At 43.2% G+C, this 10,395-nt stretch overlaps 1 protein-coding gene across 1 annotated transcript in view; it reads left to right on the top strand.

Annotated features, from left to right (window-relative positions):
• The first annotated feature begins 2,571 nt into the window (after window positions 1-2,571).
• LOC124618088 (protein halfway) overlaps window positions 2,572-10,395 on the top strand; it is a 98,428-nt gene continuing 90,604 nt past the window's right edge. The window contains exon 1 of the mRNA XM_047145317.1: window positions 2,572-2,658. The gene's annotated coding sequence lies outside the window, so the exon portion shown is untranslated. The remainder of the gene's footprint in view (window positions 2,659-10,395) is intronic.

Raw genomic sequence — 10,395 nt, 5'->3', positions numbered from 1 at the left:
TTATAGTGCCGCATTTCTTAAAATATATTCTTATGTTAAAAAATAAACACCACTTTTGAAAATGCCTATTTACGGGCGCAAACTAATAAACAGTCGCAGGTTGTTACTGCATAACACACTTATTCGAAGACACATTTAACATTAAACAAACTACCACGCTAGTTCCGAGCCTACATTTCTGTAGCCGTGTAATATTGCATTTCAGTTTTTCTGTTGAAGGAAAAGGCATTCTAAATATATTCACAAGTACCTTTATCAATGGAAACTGAGGCGGGAACAGAAATTCAGAATTTGATCTGGATTCACGGTCGCATTATGTTACACGACGGGATATATTGTTTTCGTAATTGCAAACAGATTATTTTGTTGATCAGTGTCATCAGTAGCCCAGTTCATGCTGTGTTTCTGGCATCTCTGATGACGAAAGTATTTAAATTTTAGAAAGACTCTTTAACATCACATCCTGAAACATTATACCGACCTTGGTGGTATATTGCTCGGACGACCTGCGTCCGCATTCGGGAGCTGCCCAACTTTATTATTTTGTGATTTTCCTACATCGCTTAACGTAAAAGCTTCGGTGGTTGCTTTGACATGGCCATAACCGATTCTTCCCATCGGTTCAAGTTCAACTGAATTTGAGACCCGTCTCATACATGTTGACCAAATGTTAAAATCAATGTATCATATATGTATTGAATTTATTATGAAAGTAGTAGATACATATAAGACGTAAACAGTCATCAACGAATTACATAGGTTCATTCATACTACGAGTAACAAAAAAAAAAAAAAAAAAGGCGTTTGCATTTCCTAGATGGAAATTTGTATAAAGGCATTCACTGTCCTGTTGTGTTATTGATTTGTTAGTACTTTGTCCAGCCTGCGTTCTCTCTGTACCTCAAAAATTCTCTACGGCATTGATTTTGATGGAGTTTGTAGTTCTTACAGTGAAATTATCGACCACTCTTCTCGTATCCCTCTTCCCAGCTGATATATGGCCACAAATTACCATCCATTGCGATAAACACCCCCTTGAAAGTATTCCTGAAAGGTTTTTCATAGGGTTCAGATCCGGACTAATCGCAGGCCAAGGCAAGACATCGATATTTTTATCTTCAAACCAAATTTTGGTTGTAACAGAAACGTGCACAGATGCACTATCTCGTTGAAACATTAGACTTCCGTTCCCGAGGTCCTCATACTAGTTCATTCTAGTGTTGGGCCGAGCAAAGCGTGATTTATCTTTAGTGGAAAAGGCTGCGCAAATCATAACACTTCACCATTAAAATTCTGCTCATTCGTACCTGAAACCGAGCGAGGTGGCGCAGTGGTTAGCACACTGGATTCGCATTCGGGAGGACGACGGTTCAATCCCGTCACCGGCCATCCTGATTTAGGTTTTCCGTGATTTCCCTAAATCGCTTCAGGCAAATGCCGGGATGGTTCCTTTGAAAAGGGCACGGCCGATTCCCTTCTCCATCCTTCCCTCACCCGAGCTTGCGCTCCGTCTCTAATGACCTCGTCGTCGACGGGACGTTAAACACTAATCTCCTCCTCCTCCCCTCCCGTGCCTGCAGTTTTGTTCTCAGATCATGCCAATAATACTGGAATCCATTTGGCCAATCTAATTCAAACTTCTTCCCATCACTGAAGATCATCCTAGTTCATTCTGAAATCCATGACGTATGTTTTTCAGCGAACTTCAGTGTAGCCTGTTTAAGTATCAGAGCAGGTTTCTGCAGTCGGTCTTTGCATGCAAGATGTTTGTCTTTTGACAAAATTTGTCATGCACGTCTGGTAGTTAGTGGCAGCTGTAAATCAGCAACAAGTTGAGAAGAATAACGTTTTGTGGTCCTTGATTTGCGCAAAAATAATCTTTTCGATGCCTCGGATGAAACTCCACTTTGCGCATATTTTCCGTTCTGTCCAAACGTGCGCCCAATCTAACGAAATTATCAATCACTGTTCTTGAATGGTTCGACTTCTTGGCGATTAGAGAGTCTCACTTCCTTGTACACACCAATTTTTGCTTTTTCATCACATGATAAACGTTTTCCGTGTGGTATTGCCACAATCATGGCTTATGTATACAACACGCTCTGTCACTAAAGGTGTCTGTTTCCGAACTGCAGTGAAGGCACGTACGAACACGCTAGCACCGCCCAGAGCCGCTCCTGCCCTATGAATCGTTGATGCCTTGTTATGTACTGTACTACTGACATCAAAGGCGGTACCATTTGCCTACCTTTGTTGGTATAATGAATCTCATACTATTGCATATACACTGTGCACAACTATTCCAGCTTACAATGTTAATTTTCCTTCAAATATCTATGCCTTTATACTGATTTCCACCACTGTATAGGAGCTCTGAGGCAGCAGTGGACAGTGACCATAATGTTTTGGCTCATAATTACACGAATATATGTTACTTGCGTACACTTCTAACTCGAACTATAGTCCTTCAGTGTCCTTGGCGTAGTATGTTGTTGTTTGCACGCGTCACGTACACATGGCGCTGAGCCAGAGGCGCACGGAGCGGCTCCCGTTTAGAAGTAAGTGCTTAGCCAGCACAGATCCTCGGCTCAGCGCTACAGCACTGCTGCTCAGCCCAAGCCAAACAGACGCAGCTGTTTACTCGCCTACCCAGATAAGGTATGTGTGCGTGTGTGCGAATATTGCTGCGATAGCGAACGGGTGGCCAGCGCCTATAACAGGTTATTGTCGCCTAAGTTCTCCGTGTTACGTAGCATGTGACAAAACTCTCAGTAAGAAATAATGTGCACAGCTTCAATAATTTTTTCCGCGTAAAAGGTAAGGACATGATGTTTGTCTGTAAGAAATGCCGTGTAAGGCGTTTCTAAATGGTTAACTATACAGAAGAGACATATTCGATTCCCTACAGGTGCCAAAGACGTTTCTTTGGTGGTAGAACTTGATAGAGATTCAGAAAGTTTTGTGTCAACGTGAAGAATCTCTTGTAGGAGACTCGGCAGTTCCCGTTTTGAAACCGAAGACAACGACCAGGACAGGGGAGTGTCGACCACGTAATTGACCAATTCTTCCATCCAACGACACCAAGTGTTCCAGTGACAAATGGCGCATGGGAAAAGTGATTGACAGTAAAGCACCGTATGAGCTATAATTTCTCCGATTTTGTCGTCGTGGTAACTCCGTGATACGCGTAGAGGAGGAAAAATTAGATTAGATTAGATTAGATTAGATGCACTATTAGATGTACTTTTCGTCCCAATTGATCCATAATGAGGAGATCCTCTGGGGTGTGGAACATGTCACGAAAGGAGAGTACACAATAAATATTTACAAAATACGAATACATATGCTAATGCACCTTCCACATGTCCCAAATGAAATTGCTCTTATGGATGTGGAATCGGGGAAAAAGTCGTAAGCGTATTTACAATTAAAAATAATAAAAAACTTGTCATCAAATATTAAATGTACAATGTACTTGGTGCATATGATAATTCTTAGGGTAGGCCTGTTGTACAAAAATATTTAAAAGAATTTACAGCACATATTTACAATTATTGCATTACTGCACAAAATTTGTACAGAAGTCAGATTGTACGCAATATTCACATTATTCGATATTATTAATAGCATACTGTCATCAGTGGTTCGGCTAAGAAATCCATCAGTAAAGTAGAAGGAGTTGGCCACCAATTAGTCGTTTAGACTCTTCTCCAACTGAACTGTATTATAAGTTAAACTTTTTATGGTCTGCTATGTTATTCAAAATGTGTATAGCCGAATAGTGGACACCTTTGTGAACCGGAGTAAGTGACTTTAAATCTTTGTGAAAGCTACACTACTGGCCATTAAAATTGCTACACCACGAAGATGACGTGCTACGGACGCAAAATTTAACCGACAGGAAGAAGATGCTGTGATATGCAAATGATTAGCTTTTCAGAGCATTCACACAAGGTTGGCGCCGGTGGCGACACCTACAACGTGCTGACATGAAGAAAGTTTCCAAACGATTTCTTATACACAAACAGCAGTTGCCTGGTGAAACGTTGTTGTGATGCCTCGTGTAAGGAGGAGAAATGCGTAGCATCACGTTTCCGACTTTGATAAAGGTCGGATTGTAGCCTACCGCGATTGCGGTTTATCGTATCACGACATTGCTGCTCGCGTTGGTCGAAATCCAATGACTGTTAGCAGAATATGGAATCGATGGGTTCAGGAGGGTTATACGGAACGCCGTGCTGGATCCCAACGGCCTCGTATCACTAGCAGTCGAGATGACAGGCATCTTATCCGCATGGCTGAAACGGATCTTTCAGCCACGTCTCGATCCCTGAGTCAACAGATGGGGACGTTTGCAAGACAACAACCATCTGCACGAACAGTTCGACGACGTTTGCTTCAGCATGGACTATCAGCTCGGAGACCATGGCTGCGGTTACCCTTGACGCAGCATCACAGACTGGAGCACCTGCGATGGTGTATTTAACGACGAACCTGGATGCACGAATAGCAAAACGTCATTTTTGTCGGGTGAATCCAGTTTCTGTTTACAGCATCATGATGGTCGCATCCGTGTTTGGTGACATCGCGGTGCACGCACATTGGAAGCGTGTATTCGTTATCGCTATACTGGCGTACCACCTGGCGTGATGGTATGGGGTGCCATTGGTTGCACGTCTCGGTCACCTCTTGTTCGCATTGACGGCATTTTGAACACTGGACGTTACATTTCAGATGTGTTGCGACCCGTGGCTCTACCCTTCATTCGATCCCAGCGAAACCCTACATTTCAGCAGGATAATGCACGACCGCATGTTGCAGGTCCTGTACGGGCCTTTGTGGATACAGAAAATGTTCGACTGCTGCCCTGGCCAGCACATTCTCCAGATCTCTCACCAACTGAAAACGAATGATCAATGATGGCCGAGCAACTGGCTCGTCACAATACGCCAGTCACTACTCTTGATGAACTGTGGTATCGTGTTGAAGCTGCATGGGCAGCTGTACCTGTACACGCCATCCAAGCTCTGTTTGACTCAATGCCCAGGCGTATCAAGGCCGTTATTACGGCCAGAGGTGGTTGTTCTGGGTACTGATTTCTCAGGATCTATGCACCCAAATTGCGTGAAAATGTAATCACACGTCAGTTCTAGTATAATATAATTGTGCGATGAATACCCGTTTATCATCTGCATTTCTTCTTGGTGTAGCAATTTTAATGGTCATTAGTGTATTTCTGGTCCACGAGGGGACTTCAAAAAGTAAGTTACACATGTTGTCCCACACTAAGACCTTTGCGCAGCATGAATGACCGAGAGAGGTGGCACAGTGGTTAGCACACTGGAATCGCATTCGGGAGGACGACGGTTCAAACCCCCCGACCGGCCATCCTGATTTAGATTTTCCGTGAGTTCCCTAGATCGCTTCAGGCAAATGCCGAAATGGTTCCTTTGAAAGGGCACGGCCGACTTCCTTCCCCATCCTTTCCTAATGCGATGTGGGAAATGACCTCGCTGTTTGGTTCCCTTCCCAAAATCAATCAATCAACCAACAAACAAGAGTGGCGCATTGTCAGAAGAACGGAGTACAGATTTTTGCTGGCGTACGATGACAGGTGCTTCACAGTGCGGGAGTGAAATGGCGAGATAACTAAATTTGATCCAAAGTTGAATTGCGAGGTACGACAGGATTCTTGTGGGGCAAAACACCTTAACTGTGGCGGTACATAAACGAAATGCAGTTTGCGTCCAGCAGTGCCAAAATAACAGTTTGACCGAGACTGCAGAGAGGTGGGTTGATGCAGAGGGAAGGAAGGCCATAGACATGGACCACAGACGATATTGCCCGGGCAATCGAGGAACTGATTCGGAGAAATTGCAGCCTTTCCGACGTTGAGAACGTTCACTCAGCGGTTCTCGAATGGCCCCGTGATCAAGAAGCTGGCCGGCCGTGGTGGTCTAGCGGTTCTAGGCGCGCAGTCCGGAACCGCGCGACTGCTACGGTCGCAGGTTCGAATCCTGCCTCGGGCATGGATGTGTGTGATGTCCTTAGGTTAGTTAGGTTTACGTAGTTCTAAGTTCTAGGGGACTGATGACCACAGATGTTAAGTCCCATAGTGCTCAGAACCATTTCCATTTCCATTTCAAGAAGCGGATTTCTGTCGTCGCGAAATTAAACGATTGGTAGAACGTTTTGACAATCGTTTAAAGAGACTTGGTGACTTGTTTTGAAAAACAGTGTCTTGTATCTGTTTCGTTTTGAAGTATAGTGTAGCGTTCAATAAAAGTCAAGTTCAATAAAAGTCTGCCGTAGTATTCTGTAACTTTTGAAAGTAACTCTCGTAATTATAATATTGGAGTTTTGAGCTCAGTTCTTGTGCTTCCATAAAATAATAATGAGTTAAGGGCGGATTCGCCTTTTTGCAAGTACACAAATTATCGGTTTGTTTTAACACCCAAACATGTTTCACCTCATCTGTGGCATCTTCAGTGTTTTTTTTTTCTTCCTTTTATTTTTCTGGAATGCATATATTCAGATTATGTTTAAGTTAGGAAATATTTTGCATCAGATATTGATGTTATTTAAAGTATATCCGCACTTTACAATTTATTTTACATTGTGTGTCTCCTTTGGCTGCCAACTGAAATCATCCTCAGGTCTAAATTAGTACCTGATGTCATCTGCAAACATGAAGAATGATAGAAAACGTTTGCATCGATTCTTTTTTAATAATCTAATGTCTAAAATTTATGTTCGGGTAGAACTCGTTTAATATTTGACTTACCATTGTAGTATTTGGCTTGTCCTGTGCTGTGGCAAGTTTGCTTTTGTGTCCCAAACGTGTTTTTGTGTAACTGAGCTGAAGCTGTGGACGCAGCTAAACGTTTGGTGAAGCTTAGGTACGGCGAGCTATGTTTCGCGTTTTGACAATGTTTACTCACGTTTTCTGCGCTCGTTTGTGAATGTGCGTCTTGCTATATTCCTGTGACGTAAACATGCGTTTAACTGCACAAATTCATGTTCCTGATGCGCTTCCGACTGCCGTTAGTTCACTGTTTTATTTTGGTTCGACGTCCGCGAACTGTGAATCTGTTCCGTTTGTTTTCATTCAGCGCGCACACACGTACATATACACGCGAGCCTGTGTGTGTGTGTGTGTGTGTGTGTGTGTGTGTGTGTGTGTGTGTGCGTGTGCGTGTGCGTGCGCGTGCGTATTTGTTTTTGTCTGATAATTAGTTTAAGAGTGTTAAATAGCGTTTTATTGCACAGTACTGTTTGGCCATTGATAACTTTTTTGCCTGTGGTATATTTTTGGAAGTGGTAAATTTCTTCCATTGTTAAAAACACTTCTTCAGATTAATTGCAGTCAGTCGTCTGGCAGTCTCTTAGATCTTTCCTTGCCCTAATCCGAGAAATAGATTTCAATTCTGGAATTGTCATCTGATACGTTGATAACGAGTCGATCAACAACAGAATCTACGAAGACATCCAGGCTGCGCATTTCTCCTATTACGTGCCGTTGTATATTCTGTCAGCGTTCGGCAGTGACTTGTGAAAAAGCTGCGCCCGTTACTTCCAGTACATCTGGTAGCGTAAGTCTTGTTATTTCTCTGGCCAATTCCCGTTAACTCCGGATCAGCTGGATTTATATTGCAATGGTACAGTGGCAAATGTAAAAATGCAGCTTTTGTACGGTGTGCTCGATGCTGTGAAAATCGTTGTTTTTCATGTTTCTACGACACTTATCAGCTGGTTCGTGTGAGGCCACATATGTTGTATAAAACAATGGATATAGTCCAAATAAAGAGTATTTGGTTTTTCGTTTGTGCCCTAAAAATTAAGTTGACATGCTTTCTTAATTTAAGCATCCTTTATTAACAATTTTCATAAAATATGTATAATTAAGAATTTATATTTCAAATGAAAACAGGAATTTCGCGTGCAGTGTGTAATTAGAAACAAGATGATGTGCATTATTCATAAGAATGATGATGAATTTTAGAATTACGAGATGTAGGTATTTAAAATTGAACGAAATAAATGACAGACGAGACTTGAACCAGCGATCTGTGAACTGCACTAGGTTATCAATATACTACGCTACTGATACCGCTGTACATCCTGTTTGCTTTGTATCTTGACTCTATCAAATACAGTCCCTCGGAAAACTTCAAAGCCGATTTTTCTGTAAATTTAGGAAAAACATTAAGAACAACCTATTTTCGGCACATTTTAACCGTTTTACAGTACGGAGAATGTAGCAGCCTCATCAATTTTCATATTGCGTATTAACAGCGCGATAATCAGAGCACAGCACTGTATACGACTTTTTAAATAAAAACTACATAGCTAAAGCGTGATTAAGAAACCGTTGAGGACTATTAATACATTATAGTATATTAAAGTTTCATTTAATGTAAAGTAGTAATAAGATATCTCATACACACATCAAGAAAAGTTTTGCATCACCCCGTTCCCAGAACTCGTGAAGATAGACGTTGACTGTGGATGGTGTATCACAGACACAGTCCCTTTGACTGTTCAGAGATGTCACTAAACCCTCCCAAAGATGTAAACAACGATGCATGAGCAGCGCCTATTGGACGGAGTCCGACAGCCGATCAGTTCCAGTCATTCCACCAGGAAGGAGGTACACGGCCATGTCGTCTGTAGTTCAACCACGCCTAGACGGTCAATACCGCGGTTCGATCGCGTCCCCTTCGTTACTTTGTTACAGGAAGGGTTCTCAACAAGGGAAGTGTCCACGCGTCTCGGAGTGAACCAAGCGATGTTGTTCGAACATGGAGGAGATACAGAGAGACAGGAACTGTCGATGACATGCCTTGGTCAGGCCGCCCAAGAGATCTACTGCACTGGATGACCGCTATCTACGAATTATGGCTCGGAGGAACCCTGAAAGCAACGCCACCATGTTGAATAATGCTTTTCATGCCGCACAGGACGTCGTGTTACGACCCAAACTGTGCGCAGTAGGCTGCATGTTGCGCAACTTCACTCACGAGTGGTTCTAGGCGCTTCACTCTGGAAGCGCGCAGCTGCTACGGGCGCAGGTTCGAATCCTGCCTCGGGCATGGGTGTGTGTGATGTCCTTAGGTTTAAGTAGTTATAGGTCTAGGGGACTGATGGCCTCAGATGTTAAGTCCCATAGTGCTTAGAGCCATTTGAACAATTTTTTTTTCACTCATGACGTCCATGGCGAAGTCCATCTTTGCAACCACGACACCATGCAGTGCGGTACAGATGGGCCCTACAAGATGCCGAATGGACTACTCAGGATTGGCAGCACGTTCTCTTCACCGATGAGTGTCGCATATTCCTTCAACCATACAATCGTCGGAGACGCGTTTGGAGGCAACCCGGTGTGGCTGAACGCCTTAGACACACTGTCCAGCGCGTGCAGCAAGGTGGAGGTTCCCTGCTGTTTTGGGGTGGCATTATTTGGGACCGACGTATACTGCTGTTGGTCATGAAATGCGCCGTAACGGCTGTACGATACGTGGATGCTATCCTCCGACCGATAATGCAACTATATCGGTAGCATATTGGCGAGGCATTCGTCTTCATGGACGACAATTCGCGCCCCCATTGAGCACATCTTGTGAATGACGTCCTTCAGGATAACGACATCCCTTGACTAGAGTTGCCAGCATGGCCTCCGGACAAGAACGCTGTCGAACATGCCTGGGATAGATTGAAGAGGCCTGTTTGTGGACAATGTGATCCACCAACCACTTTGAAGGATCTACGCCGAATCGCCGTTGAGGAGTGGGACAATTTGGACCAACGGTGCCTTGAAGAACTTGTGGATAGTATGCTACGACTAATACAGGCATGCATCAGTGCAAGAGGACGAGCTACTAGGTATTAGAGGTACCGGTGTGTACAGCAGTCTGGACCACCATCTCTGAAGGTCTCGGTGTATGGTGGTCCAACATGCAGTGTGTGGTTTTCGTGAGCAATAAAAAGGGCGGAAATGATGTTTATGTTGATCTCTATTCCAATCCCGGAACTCTCGGAACCGACGAGATCCAAAACTTTTTTTTTTGTGTGTGTACAGTGTAAGCTTAACAGCACCAGTGTACTTGTGCTAGGACGTCTGACCAATCATCGCGTTTATATTTATTTACATGAGTTTTACTCTTACGACGAACAGAATAGAGAAAGGACAGGTACTATTAACCTTTTTTTGTTTTATTTACTAGCGAACCCTCGACGCGACGACGATTAGATCAAAATATTACTATGTGTATTAAACGTAAAGGCCAATAAATATTTTTTTTTTACTTTTTCAGAGTTTTTCGTTTGTGTTTATTTTTTAAACTTTTAATTTGAATTCTTGTAGGTCTCATGGCACTGCAATACAAAAATGGTTGC

This window comes from Schistocerca americana, chromosome 1 (assembly GCF_021461395.2).
Source record: "Schistocerca americana isolate TAMUIC-IGC-003095 chromosome 1, iqSchAmer2.1, whole genome shotgun sequence".
In the NCBI taxonomy this organism is placed as follows: Eukaryota; Metazoa; Arthropoda; class Insecta; order Orthoptera; family Acrididae; genus Schistocerca; species Schistocerca americana.
Note: the sequence above shows the minus strand (reverse complement) of the source record. Positions and strands in the feature narration are given on the sequence as shown.